The sequence below is a fragment of the Chiloscyllium punctatum genome, chromosome 24 (genome assembly GCF_047496795.1).
Source record: "Chiloscyllium punctatum isolate Juve2018m chromosome 24, sChiPun1.3, whole genome shotgun sequence".
Lineage (NCBI taxonomy): Eukaryota > Metazoa > Chordata > Chondrichthyes > Orectolobiformes > Hemiscylliidae > Chiloscyllium > Chiloscyllium punctatum.
In genome coordinates, this window is record NC_092762.1 from 37,704,693 (window position 1) to 37,720,491 (window position 15,799).

Below are 15,799 nucleotides of genomic sequence, written 5' to 3' on the forward strand. Positions count from 1 at the left end.
TTCGACAACAAAAGTTATCGAGACATAATGCAGGGCACAGACCTAAAAAAAGACTATAAATGAGACTGGCGAGGAAACAGCTGATGCAACTGCCTTCATGGAAGGAGTTGTTATCGAGCCACTATGCGACAGAACATCTGTCTCGGAGGTAATCATCCACTATCCCATCGATGGGCTGTTCTGCAAGGACTGGGACACCCTCTTCCCCACAGTGATCCTGTTTAAGACCCATGTGACTAAAGTGCACAGAATAAAGAACATCCGAACAAAATGTTCACGCTGCAATAAAGCAGGAGATTACCATTCAATCACCTGCCATTATCCAAAATGCAAGGGATCAAAACAACCCCCAACTGGGGACTTTGCAGCACGTGTGACCAACGGTTTTCAACGAAGTCGGGCCTTGGTCAACACGAGAGGCACAGACAGCCGGTTCTACGAAACGAGAAACGCCTCAAACCGGCACCCAAAGTCAAGGGCAAACCTGGGAGAAGTGACTGCAGGAGGAGGTGGCACTCTGAGGGATTTGGAGGTGAGACTTGCAGGATGCAAATTTATAAACAAATCCATCGCTAGCATCCTTAAAACCACAACACCAAAGCAAATCTCAGACAAACGCAGGCTCCTGGCAAACACCCCGACGGAGGTCACAACCATCAGTGAGTCAACGACAGGTATAGACTCGCACGATTCTGAGGCAGAGAGTGTCCAGGAAAATTCCGACAATAAAGCCCAACGCCAAAGAGCCAGCCGAAGAACACTGGCTTCGATCCCTAAACATAGGGACGTAGATGACCAGCTTTCACAAGCTGAGGAACTCTTGAACGCAAGGAATGACCCGGACACACTTGCCCTCAGAATCGGACTAGTGGGGAGTATTACCGACCTACGAATGAATAGTAGGAAAAGACAGGACAAACACAAGAGTCCTCAAAAAGATCGGGCCAAGAGAGACAAAAGGCCCGGCAGCAGTACCGGAGCCAAAGAATGGTGGGCAGCACGTAAAGCGCTGCTTCGAGCAACACAGCAGCTTTACAAAACCAACTGGAGCCAACTAGCTCACGAGATCATGGGGGCGCCGACCTCATCCACTTGTCCTCTCTCAAAAGAGGAGTTGGAGACATGTTTCCCTGAGAAACTGTCAGCACCAAATAAAAAATCAAACATAAATAAGTGTGCCCCATACACTGGCAAAGTTGATGACGGGTCCTTGATGAAACCCATAGAGGTAGAGGAGGTTGAAGCGGCCATCAAGGGGATAGACGAGAACAGTGCCGCTGGACCAGACGGCCTGAAACCGCAGGACATAAGAACAATCCATGAGTAAGGGGAAACTCGTCTACCCCGCCTCTTCTCCCTGTGGCTAAATTCAAACACGATACCTGATTCACTAAAAAAGAGTCAAACGGTCCTGATTCCGAAATGTAGGGTCCTGATTCCTAAATGCAGGGGTTCTGATTCCTAAATGTAGGGCCCTGATTCCTAAATGTAGGGTCCTGATTCCTAAATGTAGGGCCCTGATTCCTAAATGTAGGGGTTCTGTGATTTGTTCATTCGTTCGGGCAAACCCTTACTACTTTTTCAGATAATGCATAATTTAATCCAGGTTTTCATCACAAGGTCTATCAGTTTAGGCTTCATCTGTGGGCAGCGAAAGGCAAATTAAAGATGAGGGAAACAGGTCCATTGGGAGGGCCCCTCTTCAGAATTTGACTGAGTGAGGCATCAAGGATTCTGAGCATGGACACAGACTCCCAGAAGCTCCGGGAAGGATGGACTCACGCTCTGGTCCTTGGTAAGGATTACAGGCAGAAAGCAGGGGAACGGAGTTATGAAACATATTAGCTGTATCAAATAGTGCAGCACACCTGGGTGGCCAAATGGTCTCTTTCTACTCCCATATATTATGGTCTTCTGAATCTGTCAACAGTTCCTGGGAGGGTTATGTCAGCAAGCTATTTTCTGGAGAGTGCAAATTTTCAAATCCCACTGTTTCCACAGCTTGCTTTACCCTCTGCAATGGCTATAGTTCGCACTGGAAATATGCTTCGTTATTCTAATCAAGACTCTGCTTTTCAGAATGATATTTCAGCTTTTGAATGTTCATCTGGGAGCTTATCCTTGATTTTTCTCTGTTATGGTGTTACTGTTGTGTTTGTAACACCAATCCGCAAGAAATCCCTTTTCCTCGAACCTTTCATGTCTTAAAGGTGAAGGCTATAAAATCTAAGGGTGTAAATTGGCTCTTCAGTCCACTGAATCATGGAATTATGGCTAATCTGAATTCTCAACTCCACTTTACTGTATTTCCCCATCATTTACAGATTAAAAATCTGTCTCTATTTAACAACCCAACCTCAACAGCTCTCTGCTAGTCATTCTTCCATTGATTATCCTAGATGCACAACACCAGTTAACATGTCACATGTAATGGAACAATTGACAGCAGTACCCCTGTATCCCACAAAGGATAGTGTGAGATGGGGAAAGCTGACTGACACTCTCAGTCTTCGTAATGTCTTGAGATAAGATCAAAGGATGATAATGTACTTCCATCTGAAAGCATTAATATTGATCAAGTGCTGCAGCTGGCCGATGATTGGTTCAGAGAGTAACTATGGATTGTGAAGAATCTGATCTAAGTCCTCCCACCAGTCTTTAATGTAAATCAAATCATTGTCACATGTAAATGGTTACAGCGATGTAATAAACAATAGCCTTACTACCTACAATACTCTTCCAGTTATGATGTGGAGGAGCAGGTCATGGACTGGGGTGGACAAAATTAAAAATCACACAACAGCAGGTGCTCCTTCGGCAGCGCTCTGAAAGCTAGTGCTGCCAAATAAACCTGTTGGACTATAACCTGGTGTTGTGGGATTTTTAACTCTTCTAATTAGATCAGAAGGTGGCCATTCTTAATACACAACGCCACTTGGGTCCTGGATAAATGAATTAATGTATTAGTTATGTGAAGCCAATGACATCATGTAAAGCACTAGTGACATAATCTTTTTATAAAGATATTTTTATTGAAAAGGAAAAGGTTTTTGGGTTTTTTTACAAAATTACAAACTAACACAAAATAGTGTAACCACTTTACAATATAAATTGAGAAAATTAACAACTAATCTACTGTACAAACTACCAAAACAAAAAGTAAGAAAAAAGACTATATATAAAAAAAACAACAGTATTGTACATTACTAACAACAAAACAAAAAAAAGGGTAAGTAAATAAATAAGCATTCAAAATAAAATTATATCAAGTCAGGGCAACTTTTCATGCACAGGGTGGTACAAGTATGGAATGAGCTGCCAGAGGAAGTGGTGGAGGCTGGTAAAATTACAACATTTAAAAGGCATCTGGACGGGTATATGAATAGGAAGGATTTGGAGGGATATGGGCCGGGCGCTGGCAGGGGGACTAGATTGTGTCGGGATATCTGGTCAGCATGGACGGGTTGGACCGAAGGGTCTGTTTTTGTGCTGTACATCTCCATGACTGTATGACTCTAAATCACAACAAGACCCGTATGTATATGGGATTTTTCCTCCTAGGGGCCCCCGAACCGACAAACATCAACCTCACAGCTAAACAAAGACCCAAGACAGTAAGGCCAATACATCTGCATCAGTGTAGTTCAAGAAGGGCCGCCATGTTCAATAACATAAGTCCGTTTTTTGGTGCACCATATTCGTAAGGAGGTCCAGGGGAATACGTTCCATAACTATCCTACGCCAGTTTGAAAATCCTAGGGGACTTTCCCGATACCCAGCTTACTAAAATATTTTTCCTTGCACAGAAGGAGAGGATAGTAAACAGTTTGTTCCCATATGCATCTAGCAGTCATTTTTCTAAATCAGGGACAATTTGCACTCTGACAGAATGTGGTGCATTATAATTGCTCAGACAACTTGATTGTCAGTTGTACCTAATGGCGAAATGTCATTCCAGGTGTAGTGGGAATTTAGTGTAAAAATGGGGAATCACAAGCAGGCTGTGGGCCAGTTACTGTTTCAGCATAAAGTGTTAAGGTCGCAAATTACACAAACAGGAGGCTGGAAGAACACCAGCAAGCCAGGCAGCATCAGGAGGTGGAGAAATCCTTGTTTTGGGTATAACCCTTCTTCAGGAAAAGAGGTAGGAGTAGGGGAAGTTGCAGATAAAGAGAGGTGGAATTATTATGGGTGGGAAGAGGGGCATAGTATTGAGGTAGTGATAGATGAATACAGGTAGTGGGTACGACCTGGTTAGTCGATGGGATGGATGAATCCAGTTGGTGTCTGGAAGGAAGGGTCGGTAGGTGGAATAGAAGGGAGGAGGCAGGGCTGGAAATGGAGTCAGGGGATGGGAAGGGAGGTTATTTGAAATTGGAGAACTCAATGCTGAGTTCTTCAGGCTGGAGGCTGTCCAGGCAGAAGATAAGGTGCTGTTCCTCCAGTGTGCGGTTGATTCACTGTGGTAATTGAGGAGGCCGAGGATGGACATGTAGGAGACGGAGTAGGAAAGGGATTTGAAATGGGCGGTGACCGCGAGGTCAGGTCGGCCCCTGCGGGCCTGGTTGAGATGCTCAGCAAAACGTTGCCTAAGTTTACAAATTAGTCCTCACCCTCAATAACTTTTTCTTAACTCTTTCCATTTCCTTCAAATCCAGGAGGTGGCCATGGACACTTACATGGATCCTAGCTACACCTGCCTCTTTGTAGGCTATGTTGAACAATTCCCCTTCAGCACATACACAGGTACTGTTCCCCAACTCTTCCTCTGCACTGATGACAGCATCGGTTCTGCATCCTGCACCCAAGCTGAACTGGAGCAGTTAGAGCCATAGAGATGTACAGCATGGAAACAGACCCTTCAGTTCAACTTGTCTATGCTGACCAGATATCCTAACATTCTGTATCCAAATGGATAGTTCTCCCTGTATTCCATGAGATCTAACTTTGCTAACCAGTCTCCCATTGGGAACCTTGTCAAACACCTTACTGAAGTCCATATAGATCACATCCACCATTCTAGTTCATCAACTTTACCAACAACTCCACCCTGCCTTGAAATTCACTTGTCTATCTTGGACACCTCCCTCCCCTTTCTTGATCTCTCTATCTACGGTGACAGTTTACAGACCAACATTACCTACAAACCCACAGAGTCCCTGGACTACACCTCCTCCCACACCATAACCTGCAAAAGCTCCAACCTGTTTTCCCAATTTCTCGGTCTCCCATCATGCCTGCTCTGATGAAAAGAGGTTCACCTCCCAAGACTCCCAAATGTTCACCTATTTTAAATAATGTGCTTTCCACCCCTGTCATCCAGACAGCTTCTGCCGCACCTCCTTCATTCCCTGCTCCATTGCTGTAAACCCCACCCTCCCCTACAAATATAATAAAGACAGGGTTCCCCAGTCCTCACTTTCCACTCTAAAATTCCACGCATCCATGGCATCATCCTCAAACACTTCCACAACTCCAACTAAACTCTACCACCACTATTTTCCCCTTCCCACCCCTCTCTGCCTTCCAGAAGGACTGTTCCCTCCTTCTCTCCTTTTTTAACAACACCCTCCCCCCCAAAACACTCAGCACCCAGCAACCACCCCCCCCCCCCCCCCCACCCCACCCCCACAAGTACCTTTGTTCTGGAACAGGCCACACCCCCTCAAAACATTTCAAGAAGGTAGCCCAGACCCTAACGTTTCTACTTGTTTTGAACAGGTATCGAGTGAATATTCCAGGAGGGATGCAGCTGGTCAAAGCCCCTTAGTTTTAAACAAAGCCGAATTTATTTACAGAGTACCAAATGAAATACAAACAAAAGAGAACAGAATGCAAAATAACTTAACCTATCCAAAAACCCAATCGACTCCATTGCAACTCATTAATGCTGTTCTACCTAGTTGCAACATCCTCATACAAACCCCCTTGGCAAAAAAAGGTCAAGTCAAACACAGGTACCAACAGGAGAGATATCAGAGAGAGAGAGAGAATCAGCATGGAGCTGTTTCCTTGACCAACAGCCTCAAAACTGACTGCATACTAAAGCCAAACCAAACTAACCAGAGAAAAGCTGAGCTGGGTGAACTGACCACTCCCCTTTCATTGTGCAAGTTTTTTTTAAAAATAAAAAAACTTCTTCAGATAGATAAACCCAGACATTTCGGAACCTGTGTCTTTACAACCCCTCTGAAAAAAAAACAAGGACAACATAACCTTGTTAAAAGGAGCAGCAACATCACACCTTTCCCTGCAACTGTGAAAGATGCAAAACCTGCTGGTACACACCTCCTTCATCTCCATCCAGGGCCCTAACATTCTTCCAGGTGAAACAGGTTCAGCTGCCTCTCCTCCAACCTAGTTTACTGTATCCAGTGCTCCCGATGTGGTCTTCTCTGCACCGAGGAGACCAAATGTAAACAAAGGGAACATTTCACTGAGACTCTCAGCTGGGCCCACAGGGGCTGACCTGACCTCCCAGCCATCATGCATTTCAATTCCCATTCCCACTCCCTCTCCCCCTCCGACATGTCTATCCTCAGCCTGCTCCATTGCCGCAGTGAATCAGACTGCAATTTGGAGGAACACTTTATCTTCAACTGGGCGGCCTACTGCCTAGAGGACTGAACACTGAGTTCCCCGATTTCAAACAACCTTCCCACCCATCCCTGGACTCCATTTCTAGCCCGGCCTCCTCCATTCCATCCCTCCAATTGACCCTTCCTTTCAGCTACCAACTGGATTCATTCATCCCATCAACCAACCAGGTCATACCCACCACCTGTATTCACCGATCATTACCTCATGACTCCCCCCCTCTCCCCACCCAAAACCTACCCTCCCCCTTTTGTCTGCAGCTCCACCGAACCCCCCCACCTCCATCCAGAAGGGTTATATCCGAAATGTTGACTTCTCCACCCTGATGCTGCCTGGCTTGTTGCGTTCTTCCATCCTCCTGCTTGTCTACTTTGAATTTCAGCATCTGCAATTTTTGTGTGTCATGGGTCACAAATTAGTATTTGGCAATTTGCAATTCAAGCTGATGCCTTAAAGTAAGCTGCTTTTTTTTTTTAACATCAATGGCATTCATTCTACACACTGCCAAGTTTCTCCAGCACTGAGTCATGAACACACACCCTTCATAACCTCCAGGCCATTGGTGTGACCCAGCCCATGTAGGACAGGAGCCAAATGGCTGATTGAAAAGTGTGCATTACTGAGCACCCCATGCTCAGGAACCTCTGATTTTAAAAGTACTCGGACACCTATTCAGGGCTCGTCTTAACATTTTTTACTTTTTCCTTCGCACAAACTCATTTAGCGGGTGATACTCGACTCAATACCAGTTGCAGAAAGCAGTCCTGAAGGAGCTAGTTATTAGAAGCAGAATCCTCACCACAGTTCATTTTGGTGTAAGATCCATCAGGTAGATTTTCTGTCACCATCCTCTTTCCTGAGAGGAATCTATAGAGCCACCTTGGTCTCTACATTAGAGGAAAACCTCCTGGAGTTAAAGAGATGACACTCTTGGCTTAAACAATATCTTTCTCGCTCCACCTACTGCTGACCTAGTCTAGCAGTAATATCCTTTAGGACTTGATCAGTAGTACTACTGCCAAGCCACTCTTGGTGGATGACATTGATATTCCTCACCCAGGGTACATTCTATACCGTTGCTAACGTCTTTGATTTGTCAAAATGGTGTTGAACATAAAGGACAATGGATGCAGTAGCCTAGAGGTAGGTATAGGACATGTTAATCATCAGGAGGTGGTTTCCTTACCTATGCTTGATTTGATGCCATGAGACTTTGTGCGGAGTATGCCTAGGATAGCTCCCTCTCCACTGTATACCACTGTGGTGCCAGGGAGACAGGACTGGCCAGGGCTGGTGATAGTGTCATCCAAAACATTGAGGTATAATTCGGAGAGTGTGAAACAATTAGGCTGTTTCTTGACCAACTATCAAATCATTTCTCCCAGTTTTAGCACTAGCTCTCAGCTAAGAAAGGCTGGGCAGGGTTAATAGGGCTATGTTTATAGATTGGTTTCTCATGGCCCCCACCCAGGATTCTTTATTTTGTTGCTGAGATCAAGGCCCACCTTTGCTCCATGGATAAGTTATTGGGGTATGTCGGTCATGATAACTTTTATATGATATTGATGTCATTAACATCTGGCTGCTGTGAGAGATTTGTGATTGGTGAGTTTGACTTAGCAAGGGATGCTGGGTACACTAGCAGATTGGCAAAGCTAATCATCTGCATTTTTAGGCAGGAGGCTACTACAGCTGAATAGCTTACTCAGGCAAGTGACACCAGCCAGAGAACTCTCCCCTAGTTATCTCCTGATTTTCAGGGACAGATCCTCACTGCTACAAGTCAAAAAAGGTAGGACAAAATGATTCTTGTCTCACCCTGAGCACTGAAATTTTTTGATGCGGAGAGTGTCAGAACTGTAGAATCTCAACCAAATCTGGAGTCTTGAAGGATTGTGAAGCCACCTATTAACATTCCTCATAACCTCAAATGCAATGGCAGCACTATTCGACTATCCATTCTGAACTATCTTTCAAAGACCATCTTGAAATAAATTGCTACTAATCCTCATTCAAACCAATCAACTCCTTTTATCCACAAGAGCTAGTTAAATTAGCACCTTGTTTAAAAAAATTACCTGGTTTTTGGGAAGAATGTCCACATGAGGGAAAGGGTTATTGTTGAAGAAGATCTTCTGTTCAACTAAGGAGCTTCAGTAATTTGCAAAGAGCCTGCCTGACACTGTTATTAGGTAGAGAACCTCATGCTGGGATCTGATCCTACAGGCAGAATCTCATGCCTACTATATTTAGCATGGTAGTCTTGCCACAAAAAGGCTGAAAGGACAATAACCAGACAGTGGTTTTTGCCTACAATAGCAAGAACTATTATTAAAAGTAAGTGATTCATACTATGAGCCCAGTTATACATTTTGCTTTAGGACAATCATCTCATAGCAAATATGATCTTGACATGTACAAGCAAAAAGACTGTCTTGTTGTAAAAGCAACACGCTAATGCCTGCTACAGTCAAAGGGTTGTGGTTTGCTATCATCTGAAGTTTGGGCAGCTGCTGCCAAGGCAGTGGGGAGAGACCACTGACATCTGTCTGCCAATGACCAGGGGGCCCACTCAGTAATTAGGCCCCATGGAAGTCTCAGCTAGATATATGGATGGTAAAGTGTACAGACCTGTATATAATGAATGATTAATTCCAATCTGTACAGAAATGTGAGGTGCACCTATGAATGGCACCAATTGTACAGATAAAAGAATCTTTTATTCATAAAGTATCTTAATTTCAAAAATATACAGCAGCAGGTGATGAGAGATTGTGACCTGACATCATTGGCATAAACTATCCCCCATTCACCTGGTAGGTAATGTTTGTGCCTTTCATGGATGGCAGCTGTTGTCACCTACATAGAAGGATCATCCTAACCAGATCTACAGCTGATAAGACCATGAGACATGGAGCAGAAGGAAGGCCATTTAGCCCATTGAGTCCACTCTGCCATTCACTTATGGCTGATGGGTATTTCAACTCCATTTACCCATATTCTCCCCGTAGCCCTTAATTCCTTGTGACATCAAGAATTTAATCAATCTCTGCCTTTAAGACATTTAGTGTCCTGGCCTCCACAGCAATGAATTCCACAGGCCCACCACTCTCTGGCTGAAGAAATGTCTGTGTTTCTGTTCTGAATTGACCCCCCTCTAATTCTAAGGCTGTGTCCACAGGTCCTAGTCTCCTCACCTAACAGAAACAATTTCCTAGTGTCCACCCTTTCCAAGCCATGTTTTATCTTGTACGTCTCTATTAAGTCTCCCCTTAATCTTCTAAACTCCAATGAATACAATCCCAGGATCCTCAGCCATTCTTCATGTTAGACCTACCATTCCAGGGATCATCTGTGTGAATCTCCGCTAGACAGGTTCCAGTATGTCCTTCCTGAGGTGTGGGGACCAAAACTGGACACAGTCCTCCAAATGGGGCCTAACCAGAGCTTTATAAAGTCTCAGTAGCACAATGGTGCTTTTATATTCCAATCCTTGAGATAATGACAACATTACAAAAGCAAATGCAATCACAGACTCAACCTGCATTACCTTTAGAGAATCCTCAACACTCCCAGATCTCTTTGGCTTCACGAATTTTCTCACTATCTAGAAAGTAGTCCATGCTTGTATTCTTTTTCCAACTTGCTCACATTGGTCCAGGAAATGGCTGATGGAATTCTCTCCCAAACTGTCTAGATCCTCCTGCAACTTCCCACTACTACCTGTCTGTCCACCTAACTTTGTATCATTGGCAAACTTCACTAGAATGCCCCCAGTCCCTTCAGCCAGAAGATTACTATGTGAACAGCTGCAACCTCAACACTGAACCCTGCAGGACACTGCTCTTCACCAGCTGCCATTCTGAAAGAGAACCTTTTATCTCAATTCTGCCTACTGTCAGACAGCCAATCCTCAATCCATACTAGTAGCTCACCCTGAACACCATGGACCCTCACCTTGCTCAGCAGCCTCCTGTGTGGCACCTTAGAGGCCTTTTGGAAGTCTAGGTAGACCACATCCACTGGGTTTCCCTGGTCTAACCTACTTGTCACCTCTTCAAAGAATACCAACAGGTTTGTCAGGCATGACCTCCCCTTAGTAAATCCATGTTGACTTGTTCTAATCAGACTCTGCTCTAAGAATTTAGAAACCTCATCCTTAATGATAGATTCTAGAATTTTACCACCAACAACTGAGGTTAGGCTAATTGGCCTACAATTTTCCATCTTTTGTCTTGATTCTCTCTTGATAGAGGGGGTTACAACTGACATTCCAATCATCCAGGACTTTCCCTGACTCCAGTGACTTTTCAAAGATCTCAACCAATGCCTCTATTTCCTCAGAACTCTAGGATGTATCTCATCAGGGCCAGGAGATTTATCAATTTTAAGACTTTTTAGCTTTTCTAGCACTCTCTTTTGTAATGACAACCATACTCAACTCAGCCTCCTGACTCCCTTTAATTGTTGGGATATTACTCCTGTCTTCCACTGTGAAAACTGACGCAAAGTACTTGTTAAGTTCTCCTGCTATTTCCTTATCTCCCATCACTATTCTTCCAGCATCAGTTTGAAGTGGCCCAATGTCTACTTTTGTCTGTCGTTTGTTTATGTATTGAAAGAAACTTTTACTATCGTTTCTAATATTACTGGCTAGCCTACCTTCATATTTGATCCTCTTTCCTTATTTCTTTGTTATCCTCTTTTTGTAGCCTTCCCAATCTTGATTTCCAGTGCTCTTGGCCACTTTATGGGATCTCTTCTTTATAGATTTCCTGACTTCCTTTGTCAGCCATGGCTATCTAATCCCTCCCCAGATAATCTCTTCTTGGGGTATGAACCTCTGTACAGTGTCCTCAATTATACCCACAAACTCCTGCCATTTTTGCCCTGTCTTCCCTGCTAGGCTCTGCTTCCAGTCGATTTTTGTCAGTTCCTCTCTCATGCCCTTACATTTAACTAACACCATTACATCTGATTTTGCCTGCTTTCAAACTGCAGACTGAACTCTACCATATTATGATGCTGCTTCCTAAGTGTTCCCTTAAGATTTCTTTATAAAGTCTGGTTCATTACATAGAACTAGGTCCAGAATAGTCTGCTCCCTTGTGGGCTCCATGACAAGCTGTTCCAAAAAAGCCATCCTGTAAGCATTCCATGAATTCCCTTTCTTTGGATCCACTGGCAACATTTACCCAGTCCACCTGCATATTGAAGTCTCCCATGATCACTGACCTTGCCTTTCTGACATGCCTTCTCTATTTCCTGAGAGATGTTGCACCCCTGGTCCTGACCACTGTTAGGTCTATACACAACTCCAATTATGGTTTTTTGCCTTTGTGGTTCCTCAATTCCATCCACACAGACTCCACATCATCTGACACCATGTCATTCAGTGCCATACATTTAATATTGTTCTTAATTAACAAGGCAAGCCCACCCCCTCATCTTTTTGATAAGTTGAAAACCCTTGGAGGTTTAACTGCCAGTCCTGACCCCCCCTGTAACCACATCATAATCATTCACGATTATGGTGAATAGGGAGATGGCATAGGGCAGGGTGGCACTAGGCACATTAGACACAATATGACCATTGGATCACAATATGGAGAGAAACATCAGAGCACATATGGACAGTGTCTGGGGCCAGAATGCCAGCACAATACACAACCCAGTTGATTAGTTTAAAGGTTGCGTTGGGGGTGGGAAGAAAATACACATGAATAATTAACACTGCCCAGAGTGTCTGGGCCCAGCCAACACCTCAGAAATGCAAGGAGGTTGATACAGACTCAACACAAAATGCTAATAGCCAGGGCTGAAGTATAGTCCTTCTCAAGAGCACCCATTACTACAATGGATTTCCATACCCACACTGAAACTGATAATACTATTGAAACTATGATTCTGCAAAGATTACCATAAACAAACCATGCTACAAGTCAGTAACTTGTATACCTCTTGTATCACAAGAGGTATACAAGTTTGACATGTACTCTGGGTTGACAGAAGACTTGCAGCTAACCACATGTCTCCCCAGAGCTCAGTTTATTGCACAAGGAAATACCAGTCATTGAGTCCTGATTCGACTGTTTTCCATCCAACAATGGCATTCCCAATGCTAGATGGGAATTCAGAGCAATCCTGCCATGGCACTTAATGTGCTAGTATAACCAGACAGTAAATCAAATGAGGACAGCCAACTTAATGCTCTAGATCCAAAACTAGGACATCTACAGATTCAGGATATTTGGTGGAAAGGTGACCCAGCTCTGAAACCCTGCATATCACTAAGACATGGCTGCAATGGAGTAGCTATCTTCTGCATGGAAACTGGTGATTGAAGGTCAGAGTCAGATGTACAGCACAAACAGACCTTTGGTCCAACTCCACGCCAGCCAGATATCCTAAAATAATCTTAACCCATATCCTTTAAACCTTCCTATTCATGTACCCATCCAAGATGGCTCAAGACTGCAATTATACCAGTCTCTCCCATATCCTCTGGCACTTTGCCATACACACCCTCAGCATGATGTTGCTCATTAGGGTAAGATTTAGGTGCCTTTTAATCCTATGCCCTCCTGACTCCCCACTCCAGGGAAAAGACTATATCCTATCCATGCCCCTCAATTCTAAGCCTCTATGAAGTCACCCCTCAGACTGACTCCAGGGAAAAAACAGCCCCAGCCTATTTAGCTTCTCTTTATAGAAATCCTCCAACCCTGGCAACATCTTGTTAATCTTCTGAACCATTTCAAGTTTTGTAATGAGACCAAAATGCACCAATATTCCAGAAGTGACCTGTACAGACAGGACTTCCCAACTCAATGCTCTGACCATTAAGTAAAGCATACCAAACACCTTCACTATCCTATCTACCTGGGATAGAGGTCCCTTTGTTCAACAACACTGCTGAAGACCTTACCATTAAAGGTATACAAGTCTTACATGGATTTGCCTTTCCAAGAATAAAGTTGTAGCACCTCATTTAAAACTCCATGTCATTCCTAGACTCATCTGATCAAGATCTTGTTCTGAGGTAACCTACACTGTCCACACCTCCAATTGAGAGGGCATGTGCAAACTTATGTTCACATCCAAATCATTTAAATACAAAGTCAGTGGACCCAGCAAAGATCCTCATGGCACACCACTGGTCACAGGTCTCCAGTCTGGAGTAACCCTCTACTGTATCAGTGTCTTAGAGTTTTATCCAATTGGCTAGTTTGCTCTGTATTCCAGGGAATCTAACCAATCAAGCATGAGGAACCTTGTCAAACACTTGACTGAAGTCCATGATGTGAAGTCCACAAAATAGTAAATGGTAACTACATTTTGTTGATTAGGACTCAGATCCCAAACATAAGGGCAAAGCTAAAAAAGGTAGAAGTTGGAATTAGTTGATTTGGCAGTAGTAAATAGCTACAAACCAGGATGGGGATAATTACGTAATAAAAACAAGTTACATATGGGAGTAGTGTACAGTGCCCCTCTAGTAGACCTTGTGGCAAGGTGGAGCATAAAGGAATAATTACTTGAGGCACAAGGACGACTGGGGTGATTTCACACCAAGCCTGGAAAGTAGAAAGAGTAATGGGCACCCAAATTGGGAGGCCTCAGCATAACTGAACTAACTTCATATTAAAACAGGATGCATTGAAAACTAGTGAGCAGGCTGTATACTAGACTGGGCATGGAGCCATGGGGAAAGACCATTCCTGCGGCTCCTTGTGGTCATGGAATTACGCATTAGCACGAGTAGCCTCAAGCTAGAGGGCCATTACTGTATAGAAGCTGGGTTGATAAATTCAGGACAGATCAATAGAATGCTGTGGCAGATGTCTAAAGTGTTCAATGTAAGCCATCCTGGGATGACAAGTTTCCAAATGCTGGATCCACACTTTGAAGGGAAAGATGCACAAGGAGAAAAATGGGCACAAATGAGAAAAAAAAAGTGGTTAGCACTGCTGCCTCACAGCACCGGAGACCTGGGTTCAATTCCCACATCAGGCGACTGACTGTGGAGTCTGCACGTTCTCCCCATGTCTGCGTGGGTTTCCTCCCACAGTCCAAAGACGTGAGTCAGGTGAATTGTCCATCCTAAATTGCCTGTAGTGTAGGTAAGGGGTAGATGTAGGGGTATGGGTGGGTTGTGCTTCAGCAGGTCGGTGTGGACTTGTTGGGCCAAAGGACCTGTTTCCACACTAATCTAAAAATAGTGTGCAAAGGTACATAGCAATCAGGTTTGGACTGAGTGGAGATTAGAGGGTACCAAACATAAAATAGCAACAAGTTTCCTTTGTCTCATACCTCATCAGGAATGATCCTGAGACTGGATGATGAGTCTTTTGTAGATCTCAGGATACAGTGAGACATCCCAGATTTAAGCTAGGAAATGGTAGCAAGGAGAAAAATTCAAAGATGAGCAAACAGTTAGAGCTACAGGCTGGGAAGCGTCCAGGTCCTGAGAGCCTTCACCTTCTAGAAGAGGCATTGGTTTTAATTTCCAAAATATTCTTCATTTGAGTTTAATATATACAACTAATTCAGAAGGAATTAATCTGGAAGGAAGCAAAAACAGGCTGGAAGACTGATAAGACACATCTAGGTATTATCCTGTGAAGAATAATGAGGGCAGCTAGAGGTTTAAGATCAAAAACTGATATGGAGTGTTATGAATGAGGAAAGGCTGGACATGCATCTCAATGAAGTTGGGTGAGTATTGTCCAGTTGATGGAGATGTTCCCTCTTGGGTGGAGATTTCAAATTGGGGTTTGCCATTTAAACCTAAATTTCCCCTCCCTATTTTAGGATCTCTGGAACATTCCTTGATGAGTTAGTCAGAATCTATCCACACCTGCCTTTAATATTAGAGTAATCCAAGTAAGTAGTGGGTGAAAACATTTCAGGGTAAATAGGAATGATATTCAAGGGGAGTGTTATTAACCTGTATTCAGTGGCTAAGCAGCTCCAAACACTATTGTTCCAATGGAGGCCAAACTATTGGATTGGTTCAGTTTGCTTTGGAAGATTCCACAAATCAGTTCAAGTAACTGAACCAAGCTGACTGAAGTGGTATGATGTTTGGTGGATTCTGGATTAGCTCCAACAGCATAGCTTCAGTTCCCAATCCCTCACAAGCAACAGAATTTGCTGATGTTTGCTCTGACAGTTCAAGGACTCATAACATTTCCTCATC